The sequence below is a fragment of the Camelus dromedarius genome, chromosome 5 (assembly GCF_036321535.1).
Source record: "Camelus dromedarius isolate mCamDro1 chromosome 5, mCamDro1.pat, whole genome shotgun sequence".
In the NCBI taxonomy this organism is placed as follows: Eukaryota; Metazoa; Chordata; class Mammalia; order Artiodactyla; family Camelidae; genus Camelus; species Camelus dromedarius.
The window spans coordinates 42,155,009-42,167,861 of NC_087440.1; the positions used below are offsets into that span (position 1 = coordinate 42,155,009).

Genomic DNA, 12,853 nt, shown 5'->3' on the forward strand with positions numbered 1-12,853 from the left:
ATTTAAAAAAAAGGAGTCAAAAGGACAGACACTTCACACAAGAAAATCTATGAATGACCAATAAGCATTTGAAAAGATGCATATCATCATTAAGCAGGTTATACAAATTAAAATCATGAGATACAAATTCATTCACAAGAAAATGACTAAGATTTAAAAGAATGAAACAAATCATGGGGATGTAATGTACAGCATGGTGACTAGTTAGTAATACTGCATTGCATAATTGAAAGTTGCCAAGAGAGTAGATCTTAGAAGTTCTCATCACAGGAAAAAAAGCTTTTGTACCTATATATGGTGACAGATGTTAAGTAGACTAATAATTATGGTGATATTTTGATATAGATAAATATTTAATCATATCATACACTTGAAACTAATATAATATGTTAATTACATCAATGAAAACTGATAAAGCAAAATACATTGTGTTTTGCCTATTCCAGGTTGTAATATTACAATCTGTAATATTATCTACAATGAATGATAAAAAATATATTTGTGTGTGTATCTATTTATCTTTAGGAGCATCTAGAACTCATATGTTGCTGGTAGATTTGAAATGGTGCAATTTCTTATAAAGTTAATATGACCCACCAGTTCCACTCTGGATATGTATCCCAGAGAACTGAAAATATATTTCTGCAAAAAATTTCACATTCATTACTGATTTATTCATAATAGCAAACTAGGAACAACCAAATTCATTAACAAGTGAATGAATAAACAAATTGCCGTGTGTTTAAACAATATAGTGGAATATTATTACTGAGCAATAGAAAGGAACAGACTACTGTTTTATACAACAACATAAATAAATCTCAAAAACTATGCTAAATGAAAAAATTCAGACACAGAATTTCCCCATGGATGCACCCAGCACAGACATCGGACAGACATCTAACTGCTTAGTGAACCCCTAACAAAAAGTTGCTGAGTTTTTGTGGATCCAGATTAGGGGGCAGTGCAGGGAGGAGGGAGAGAGAAAAGGACTAGGAATGGGATAGTACTGTTTACTGACTCAGAGTTGTTTAGAAAAGTGTCCTCCCCTTACCCCACGCTTTAAAGAGGTCTCCTTCTGAAGAAGACTCCAGATAGAGACCTCTGAAAGGCTAGGAATGCAGATACACATCAGAGCACAGCCAGCCTGGGGAGGGGGGCACCTTATGGAGGGGAGGATGCTGAGTATTTGCAGCTCTCTTTAGAGCCTGCAATGCATTGGTTATGCAAAGTATGGTGTAGGGAGGGCAGCTTCTTTCTGTGAGGCCTGCCAGGTAAAACTTATACAATTGCTTATGGTTAGGTCTGAAAAATCACACGAAGGAGCTAGACTCTTCACAAGTGTACACTGTTTGAGCCCATTTATACAGAACTCTATAAATAGCATCAAATTTATATAGTAAAGGAACACATATTGGTGGTTGCCTGGGATTGGGGAGTCAGATTTATTGCAAGGGGGCATGAGGCAACATTTTAATGGGGTTTTATTATACCACTGTAGAGAGTTGTCAGAACTCATCAAATGCACACTTGAAATGGATACATTTTTATGTGATGTAAATTATATCTCAAAGTTGATTTTAAAAGTAGAGAAGAAAAAAAGGTTTAGTTGAATCCTAAGGGTAGTGGCAAAAATAATGTGCTTACTGCAACTCAAAATTTTTATCTATAAGTTATGAACAGGACTGTAGTATAAATATAAAATGTGAAACTATATGGGTTAGGTCAAATTATGTCGAATTTATGCATGATTTTATCCAAGCAGCTGAAAGGAAAGTGATAGTGGAATCATGATTACTATCTAAATTACTGCCTAAACTAAGTGGAATGGCTGGGTCATATGGTAGTTCTATCTGTAATTTTTTGAGGAATCTTTGTACTGTTTCCCATAGTGGATGCACTGGTTTATAATCCCACCAACAGTGTACGAGAGTCCCCTTTTCTCAACAGACTCTCCAACATTTTGTTATTTTTTTTCTTTTTGATAATAACCATTCTAATAGGTGTGAGATATTATCTCAATTTGGTTTTGATTTAACATTTCCCTGATAAATAGTGATGTTAAACGGCTTTTCCGTTTATTTTCCCATCTGTATGTCTTCTTTGGAATTCTCAGATCCTCTGCCCATTTTTAAAATCAGATTTTTTTTAAGTTGTATGAGCTCTTTATATATTTTGGATATTAACCCTTTATCAGGTGTATAATTTGCAATATCTTCTTCCATTCAGTACATTACCTTTTCATTTTGTTTATGGTTTCCTTTGCTGTGCAGAAGGCTTGTAGTTTGATATAGTCCCATTTGTTTATTTTTGCTTTTGTTTCCCTTACATTGGGGTTAGAGCCACAAAAACATGACCTAAGACCAGTGTCAATGAAGTTACTGCCTGTGTTTTCTATTAAGAATTTTATTCAAGTTTAATTCATTTTGGGTTATTTTTTGTGTATGGTGTAATGTAATGGTCTTGTCTCTTCTTTTGCCTATGGCTGTCTAGTTTTCCCAGCACTACTGATTGAGGAGACTGTCCTTTCTCCATTGTATGTTCTTTGCTACTTTGTTGTAGACTAATTTTCCATATATGTGTGGCTTTATTTCTGGTGTCTCATTTCTGTTCCATTCATCTGTGTATCTGTTTTTTGTGCCCAGTACTATACTTTTTGATTACTTGTAGCATACAGATGACCCTTGAGCAACACAGGTTTGAACTGAGTGGGTCCACTTACAAATGGATTTTTTTCAATAGATATGTACTATAGTACTACAGTATCCATGGTTGGTTGAATCCAAAAGTGCAGACCCTTGGGTGTGGAGGGCCAACTATAAAATTATATGTGGATTTTCAACTGCATGGGGTGGGGGGGTTCCACACCCCTAACCCCCAAGTTGTTCAAAGATCAACTGTAATTTGAAGTCAGAGTGTGTGATACCTCCGTCTTTGTTCTTCTTTCTCAAGATTGTTTTGGTTATTCAGGATCTTTTGCAGTTCCATGAACAGTTTAGAATTATTTGTTCAAGTTCTGTGGAATATGTCAGTGGAATTTTGATAGGATTGCATTGAATCTGTAGCTTGCTTTGGGTAGTATGGACATTTAACGATAGTAATTCTTCCAGTCCATGAGTAAAGAATATTGTTGTGTCTGTCTTCTTCAGTTTCTTTCATCAGCTTCTTATAGTTTTAAGGGTACAGGCTTTCATCTCCTTGGTTAAATTTATTCCCCAGTATTTTAGCCTTTTAGTTTCAGCTGTAAATAGGATTGTTTTCTTAATTGATTTTGTATCCTGTGATGTTACTATATTCATTTATTAGTTCTAATGGGTTTTGGTGGAGTCTTTAGGGATTTCTGTATATAGTATATCATGTGCAAATAGTGACAGTTTTACTTCTTTCTTTTCAATTTGGATGCCTTTTATTTCTTTTTCTTGCTTAATTACTGTGGATAGTATGTCCAATACTATGTTGAATAAAAGTGGCAACAGTGGGCATCCTTGTCTTGTTCTTGGTCTTAGAGGGAAACCTTTTAGCTTTTAACTGTTGAGTGTGATGTTAGCTATGGGTTTGTCATTTATGACCTTTATTATGTTGAGGTATGTTCCCTCTATACCCACTTTGTTGAATTTTATCAAATGCTTTTTTCTGCATCTATTGAGATGATCATATGATTTTTGGTTTTTCTTTTTTTTAGTGTATCATGTTGATTGATTTACAGATGAACCATCCTTGCATCCCTGGAATAAATCCCACTTGATTATAGTGTATGAGCCTTTTAATGTATTGTTGGATTCAGTTTGCTAGTATTTTGTGAGGATTTTTGCATTTTTCATAAAGATTATTGGCCTGTTTTTTTTTTTTTCTCTTTTTGTGGTTTATTTGGTTTTGGTATCATGCTGGTTTCATAAAATGTGTTTGGAAGATTTTCCTTCTCTTCCAATGAGAGAATTTGAGAAGGATATGTATTAAATGTTCTTTGAATGTTTCGTAGACTTCTCCAGTGAAGCCATTGAGTCCTGGGCTTCTTTTGTTGGGAGATTTTTGATTACAGTTTCAATCTCTTTACTAGTAATTGGTCTTTTCAAATTTTCTATTTCTTCATGATTCCACCCTGGGGAAGATTTTATCTTTCTAGGAATTTATCCATTTCTTCAGAAATGTCCAATTTGTTGACATTGATTTGTATAGTTGTTCGTAGTAGTCTTTTATGATCCTTAGTATTTCTGCATCCTGTTGTCATGGTGCTGTGACTGCTGCTGTGGAGTGTTGGTGGGTGGTGGGCAGTGGCCCTCTGATCAGCTTCAGGGCCTGACGGTGGCTGCTGCAGTGAGCTGGTAGGTGCAGTCATCACTCTGCTGGCTGTAAGGCTTAGCAGAAACAAGGGTGGGCAAGGCTCTCAGCAGGGTATGCCCTCTGGTTCTAACAGGCTAGAATGAGAATTCCAAAATGGTACCCACCAGCACTGGCATCTGCATGGTAGCCTGAGATCACAAAAATGGCTCCCACCAGTGCCTCAGACCCTGGAGAGTTATCCCAGCTGTTCCTGCTTCTCTAGCAGATGCTTCAAGATTAATGGGTAGGTCCCCTTCACCTTCAGTCCATGTGCTTTTCAATCTGGTGTTTTTGTGCTGTTTTTTGGGTCCAATGAGTCTATACTCGAGTCCTTTAAGAGCAGGTTTTCCATTTCCTGCAGTTCTGTAGTTTTCCTGGGCACATCTCCCATTGGCTTTTGAAGCTAGCTGTTGGGGGCTTATCTCTCTTGTGCAGGATCTAGGGGTTGGGTGCCTGATGTGGAGCTTGAATCCTCTTCTCCCCAGGGGAAATAAGCATATGTTAGTAATCTCTCCTGTCTGTGGATTGCTGTAGTTGGGGTGTGTTTTTTCCCTTGGTTAGATCATCTCTGCCTCTCTTTTCTACCTGCCTCAATATTGTCCTTTTACCCTTTGTTGTGAAGACTCTGTTCATCAAGTTTTTAAGTCCCTTTTAGGAAGAATTATTCCACATGTAGTTGTAGCTTTGTTGTGGCCATGGGAGGAAATGAGTTCAGGATTTTCCTATGTCACCATCTTGAATCAGATCTCCTGAAATATTTCTAAATCACATGCTTGTATTGCAGCTTCTTGATACCCTCTCACCCCAGTTTTACCATAATTCATAGACACTGCTGTGGAAGATGGGGAAATATCAGTCACATTATAGGACAGAAAGAAAAAAAAACTCCAAGTATTTCAAGCAGAAAGATCCTTTACATAGGAAATTAACAGCTTACAAAATTATTCTGAGTGCTGGAACAGAAGTCAGACTATGTCTAAACCATGGTTCAGGGTCATGATATTATTATTGCAATCTAGAAGTCAGAAAGCTGTTGCTGCTGCTGCCACCACAACTGGCTGTCAGATCCAGGAGGCTCATGCTTGACAAGAGACTGCAGAGTCTCTGCCACCAGAACAGTCATGTCTGTCTGACCTTAAATGCTGAAAGCAGTCAGGTGACCTTTGCTTTACTTTCTTCTTCCATATCTTGCTAGAGAACATCTACTTGGTAGAACCTTTTTCTACAGTCAGGTCAGAAATTACAGAGACTGGGAAGTATAATTTTTAGCTATTAACCTCTTCTAAATAGAAAGGAAGAGTGAAAGTTGGGAGAGCCGATCCTGGTAACTGTGACAAGGATATAGGTCTCTTTGATACCTCTGCCACAGTACACATACTCACTTTCTGTTTCTTATCCTTCCAATGAAGTTTTATTGTGATTTTGTTTGGAAAAAATATTTAGTATTTACATTATTATGCTCATGTAGATGCTATTCATGACAAATACACATACTACTTGATTATTTTCCCTTTCCCCTCTCCTGCATTGCTTTTTGCTATTTTATTTATATTGTTGCTTGGTTTTCTCTGTATTTATTATTGATTCAACCCCAAACTCTCTTGTCATTTATTTGAATCTCTTCTCAGACTTTTCTTTCTTGAACAGGTTGCTCCTGGAATTTTCTTAATGCCATCAACTTTGAATCATTTTCTTCTATGACTGGTGTATAGCTATTATCCTGTGATTTTCCTCACCATGATCTTAGTTATTCTTTTCACCTCTTTCATGCTTTACTCCCTCATTTTGGTGGAGTACATCCTCTACCAGCTTCTTGAGAAAGAATGTAGATAAGGGCAAGGTGATTTTTTTTTAGTCCAATTTATTTCTGTGTATATGAAGAAAAACCTCATAGAACATTGCTAATACATATTTTTCCTATGCTCTGAGTGCTATCATTTGGTCTTAGCCCATGAGAACTAAGCCTGCAGACTGTACTATATGCTCTAGGCCTTTAAGTGTGGCTTTGCATTCTGCCATTTATTTCTGAGTTTGGGCAAGCAGTTTTGACCAACTTGGTGACAGGAGATGTGCAAGTGATAATGCTGAACTATTAAAAATGGAGAAATAATATGCTGGATGTTAACGTGCATTTATGTTAGTGACTCCCTGTCCCTTCATGGAAAGGTTGAGGAAACAGGATAAAGATCAACAGATGAAGCATTGTTAAACATCTCTGAATATTTTGAAGGGTATTATGTGCACCATTTTGATTTGTAGCTAACAAAACAGTGTAGATATGCAATAATTTCAGGAAAATTTGAGGAAAAATGAAAGATCATTGCCAGAACATGATGCTGGGAATACATCTCCATGGGAATTATGTGATGTTGATACTGTATAATTCTGATTCAGTTACTCTTTTCCAGAGACACATTTTTTATCCTAATTGGAGTATGTATAATTATTTTGCTTTTCCTTTCTTTTTATTGTTTTACCCTTCTCTGGCTGTTATTAGACATATGTTAAAGCTTCTTATTTTTGCCTTCCATGTCTCTTCTTTGTTACATTTTTTAATTCTGTTATTCTGTACAGCATTCTGGGGAATTTCTTCCCTTCTGCTTCCAAATCATTAATTCTGTGCTCTAATGTTTTCTAGGTTTTACTTCATCTATAGGGTTTCAAATTCAATTAACATTTCTCTTTTCTATGATTTCTACTTGGTTCTTTTTTATATCTAACTATGCTTCCTTAATAACTCCCTACTCTTATTTAATAGGTTACATTGATTTAGCTATTTGGCAATTTAAAATTATACCTATTTTGAAGATTAATTTCAGATTGCTTAGTTTCCTCTGGTTGTTCAGGAAAGAATCTCCACCTTTCTTTTGTATGTCTATACTACTTTTCTTTATGTTAAGTTCTTTCATATATGTTATATAGTCTTTGTGGCTGTGAGCTTATTTTCAAAAGATGTTATCTTGTAGAGGAATCTAGCTCATGACCTATTGTTGTTTTTGTTTTGTTTTGTTTTTTCCTTTTAAATTTCTGGCTGGACAATATGGTCTCAGGTGCTAACTGGTTTTACATTAGTTGATTGGCTTAAGTACAAGTTTGGATTCCTTGCCCCAACACGGCCAAGGCTTTTTGGTTTTGATCTTAGGTAGTTAACTTTTCCATCTAATTTGGTGAGTGCCTTGTGGCAAATATACTGACCACATGGTTAGAGATGACCATATTGGTATTTAAGAAAGGGGAGAGTCTGCGTAGTTGAACTCTAATGTTTAAGCCTATTTGCTTGCAACATTCTCATGGACTGCTTGGCTTCAAGTCCCATTGTAACTGTTAACGGTTTGATTTTGACATGTGGATGTTTCTTTTTTCCTTTTGAGCTCATCTATGTTTTTAAGAATATATTAAAATATTTTAGTAAGTATTTCAAAATTTGAGATAGTAGTTATCAGGAGGTGTTTCAGCAAATGCTTAATTATTTCAACTGGAATGGGATTTGACTTTGCAGTTCCTCAAAATGGAGAGTCAAAGAAGAATCAAACTGGATGTGAGACCTGACCTATGACAAGCTATTATATTTCTTTCACTAATATGAATACTTATTTATTAAAATAATTTTTTAAACATTGTGAAGAAGTATAAGATTTACCTAACTTTGTTGGTTCAAGTATAGACTTGACATCTATTAAATGGTGAAAGGTGTTGAAATTTTTAAGCATGGTGGTATAGTCATTGTCACTATTTTTGCTTGTGATTCTTCTAAATCACCATCTTTGGTAATTAAAAAATTATTGTTGTGCATATTCAGAGAACTATGACTGTTCTACAAATGGGAAACATCCCCAGCAATGGAAATACACATCTTTTAAAATAAAATTAGGGAATATTTCAGATTCATGTTGTTATGACTCCAGCAAATGATAAACTTGGTTACTTACATTGCAAGTCAGTAGCAGTAACTAACTAGGATATTGCTTCAGGGTGCAGCAGATGGCCTCTAAGTGGTTTGGTAAAGAGAATGTTGCTAACGGTGACAGAGCGTACCTACCCTGTTTCCCACATGCACTAGCTCATTGGTAACATAAACTCAGCTTCAGGAAGTTGTTAAATTTAAGATCAGGGAGTAATTCCAAAGAATTTTAATAAATAAACTACGTATCCCTCAGTGGATAATGTTTTATTTTCAGTTCCTACATGCTAAGATGAAATTTTTAGGCTTTTCTCTAAATGACATGCAGTATAGAATCCTTATGAGGTGTGTGTATATATTTGTGAGAGATGTGCAATATTTGTTGCATGATAATATTGTACGTGCCTATACATCAGACATGAGACTGATAGGATTTTGACAACATTCTAATATAAAATGGAATACTCGTTGCTAGTTCTGTAAAAGTAAATGATGCTGTATATTCTCTTTTATGAAATGTTTTAAAACTATTTATTATGGAAAATTGCAAACATACAAGAGTAGAGAAACAGAATAATGAACTCCTATGTCCTGATAGCCCAGTTTCAAGTTATCCTTCATAGTTCATGTTAGTTAATCTTGTTTCATCTATACCCCCATATTCTGCCTGCCCTATGAATCCCGCTCTCCTCCCTCCCCCAGTCTCTACCCCCAACTCCCACCCCATGATAATACTTATTATTAGTAAGACTTCCACCAGGAGGCTTATAATGTTGATTGCTGTTTTATAATAATTTTAATATTTATGACAGGATGTGGTTCAGGTTTTGGTTTCTCTTTATCTTCTTCACAGCTTATAAAAGGTTTCCTTATACAATTAGTAGTGTAAAATGTCAAGTTATTCATACAGCCATTTTGCTGTAATCATGATTATAGCATAAATCAGCACATCATAGAGATGCAGTTTTATTGAAATAAATAAAATTCTTATCGTATAAAATGAAAGAACATCATCTTTTGGAAAATGTCTTTTAAAAATTAACAGCACAGTTTGCTTAATTTAATTATACTTTGGAACCCTGTGCAGCTATATTACTATTAATTTTGTAAGTAATATTTTTAATTCAGTCGATTTGCCATCCTGAGATTTTTTTAAAAAATAACTTTCCTGAAACAGATTTTTAGTGAACGTATACTTCTACATCCTAAAAAACTTTATGGTATCGTGAACAAAAGAGCTAGTATAATACTTACATATAACTTATAGTGGACATTATCTTATAATTTTAAATGCAAGAAGAATAAAATTGTTTATTGAAGGAAATTTCAGTATATTATGTAGTTAGCTTCTTATTTTTCCTTTTCACACAGTATTTTATTCTACATTAACTGTGGAATATCTATTTTAGAATCATATTTGCATTGCATACTTTTCATTAATAAAAACATTTATTAAGAATAATTCTTAAGAAATTACATGAATTTTTGTAGTTCCTCAGATAAATAAAGCAGATGGCTGTGACTTTCTTTTTTTTTAACATTTTTTTATTGATTTATAATCATTTTACAATGTTGTGTCAAATTCCAGTGTTCAGCACAATTTTTCAGTTATTCATGGACATATACACATTCATTGTCACATTTTTTTCTCTGTGAGTTATCATAACATTTTGTGTATATTTCCCTGTGCTATATAGTGTAGTCTATTCTACAATTTTGAAATCCCAGTCTATCCCTTCCCACCCTCCACCCCCCTGGTAACCACAAGTCTGTATTCTCTGTCTGTGAGTCTATTTCTGTCCTTTATTTACGCTTTGTTTTTGTTTGTTTGTTTGTTTTTGTTTTTGTTTTTTAGATTCCACATATGAGCGATCTCATATGGTATTTTTCTTTCTCTTTCTGGCTTACTTCACTTAGAATGACATTCTCCAGGAGCATCCATGTTGCTGCAAATGGCATTATGTTGTCGGTTTTTATGGCTGAGTAGTAGTCCATTGTAGAAATATACCACCTCTTCTTTATCCAGTCGCCTGTTGATGGACATTTAGGCTGTTTCCATGTTTTGGCTATTGTAAATAGTGCTGCTATGAACATTGGGGTGCAGGTGTCATCCTGAAGTAGATTTCCTTCTGGATACAAGCCCAGGAGTGGGATTCCTGGGTCATATGGTAAGTCTATTCCTAGTCTTTTGAGGAATCTCCACACTGTTTTCCATAGTGGCTGCACCAAACTACATTCCCACCAGCAGTGTAGGAGGGTTCCCCTTTCTCCACAGCCTCTCCAGCATTTGTCATTTGTGGATTTTTGAATGACAGCCATTCTGACTGGTGTGAGGTGATACCTCATTGTAGTTTTGATTTGCATTTCTCTGATAATTAGTGATATTGAGCATTTTTTCATGTGCTTTTTGATCATTTGTATGTCTTCCTTGTAGAATTGCTTGTTTAGGTCTTCTGCCCATTTTTGGATTGGGTTGTTTATTTTTTTCTTATTGAGTCGTATGAGCTGCTTATATATTCTGGAGATCAAGCCTTTGTCGGTTTCACTTGCAAAAATGTTCTCCCATTCTGTAGGTTTTCTTCTTGTTTTATTTCTGGTTTCCTTTGCTGTGCAGAAGCTTGTAAGTTTCATTAGGTCCCATTTGTTTATTCTTGCTTTTATTTCTTCTAGGAGAAAATTTTTGAAATGTATGTCAGATAATGTTTTGCCTATGTTTTCCTCTAGGAGGTTTATTGTATCTTGTCTTATGTTTAAGTCTTTAATCCATTTTGAGTTGATTTTTGTATATGGTGTAAGGGAGTGTTCTAGCTTCATTGTTTTACATGCTGCTGTCCAGTTTTCCCAACACCATTTGCTGAAGAGACTGTCTTTATTCCAATGTATATTCTTGCCTCCTTTGTCAAAGATGAGTTGAGGCTGTGACTTTCTTGATATTGAACAAGAAATTAGAGCTGTAAGCCTAACATTTATTTTATTCTCTTTAAAGATTTCATTTCTAGTAAATATATTTTGCAACCTAGAAGTTGCCTTTAACATTACAATTTAAAAAGTGAAATGCATAGTTTGCATGCAGCACACTGACCACTGGGAATAATTAGTACTGTAATTTTCACAAATTGCATAGATTAACATTATATTTATACAGTGTATAAATTGCTTATTAAGTGTTCACAATGCAAATGTATAACTTATTAGAGTATATTGATTCTCATGTATATATGTTATCTGTTAATCTCCCCATTATTATTATTAAACTATATAAACCATAGAGAATTATTAAGCAGCTTTTTGATAAAATCTGTTAGTAAGCATTATGATGTATGATGAATTAAGACCTTATTATCTGCTTATTTTTACTTTATTTTAGAACTGACAACTGACAACTGTTGTTTTATTTGATTTCAAGTGGCTGTTCATACCAGTTGTCATTACAGATCGATTTAACTTGCTCTAATACTTTTTTACCTTTGATTTACTAAGAACTTCAGTTGGTTGTGTGGAAATGTAAGCCTTTGTGTGAAGGAGTGTGTCATTGCAACAGAACTTGGCAATCACATGAATCTTAAGAAAACAAGCTATTTGTTCCCTAGAGAAACTATTCTATAAGATGACTTTGTTTTTATATTCTGTTCTGTGCTAGATTAAGTGATTTAGTTTAGTTTGGCCTAGGGTAAAACGTTTCAGGATATTTTAGAAAATCCTGTATCTGATTAGCCCTCTGAAATAGTTTTAACGTTTTATTTTTTTTTAAATTTTATCAGTAGGCTATGCAATGCCCTATCCATTCTCATAGTGTCATTTGTAAGTGGCACTGAAAACTATTGCAGTTTCCCATGTGGTATATACGGTATTCCCAAGTTTTGAAAACATAAAAGCCATGTATTTTAACACTACTTATTTCCTCTTAATTTGATGCCCTTCCATGAGCTTAAATGAGGGGAAGTAATTCATCTTTTTTGATAGTAATTTCCTGATTACTAAAGCATATAACCCAGGGGACCTATATCATGACAATGGTCATAATATAGAACAACTGATTTTTATTAAAAACTTAAACTTTAAAATCCTGAATACTAAGACTTTAATAGTCTCTAATTGAACAAAGAAATATAGTTGTTTTAAGAAATATATGCTTAATTCTCAGGAAACTCATTCATTTTAAATTTTCTATTGTAAAAACGTTCTGCCAAGTATTAGTTTAATTAGAACTTACAGTCTACTTAAACCAAGCAAGCAAGCAAACAACCATAACAAAGTATAATTATAAGAGGTTAATTAGGCAATAATTATTTTTTCAAAATTTCAAGGGAGTCATACAGGTTACTTCCTTTTTATTCATTTTGGGTCTCCTAGATGTAGTGTGGCCTTTTTCAAATTTTCCTGTTAAATTTCCAGGTTATTAATAAATATTTGATTAAGTTAAAATAATACATGCACATGTAAAAAACTCAAGTTATACACTTAGATATAAAGTGGAATAGAAGTAGTTCTTTCCTTCATTCTTTAAGTCTCCCTACTCCAGCTCTTAGACCCTTTCTTCAGAGTAACCACTGGTAATACATTCCTATGTGTATTGTATTCAAGCATGTCTGCATATGTATGTATAATTGTACACTTTTTTCTGTCTTTAAT

At 34.5% G+C, this 12,853-nt stretch overlaps 1 protein-coding gene across 3 annotated transcripts in view; it reads left to right on the forward strand.

Moving 5' to 3' along the window:
• Positions 1 to 12,853, forward strand: part of MIPOL1 (mirror-image polydactyly 1) — a 251,386-nt gene that overhangs the window by 31,258 nt on the left and 207,275 nt on the right. The window lies entirely within an intron of this gene.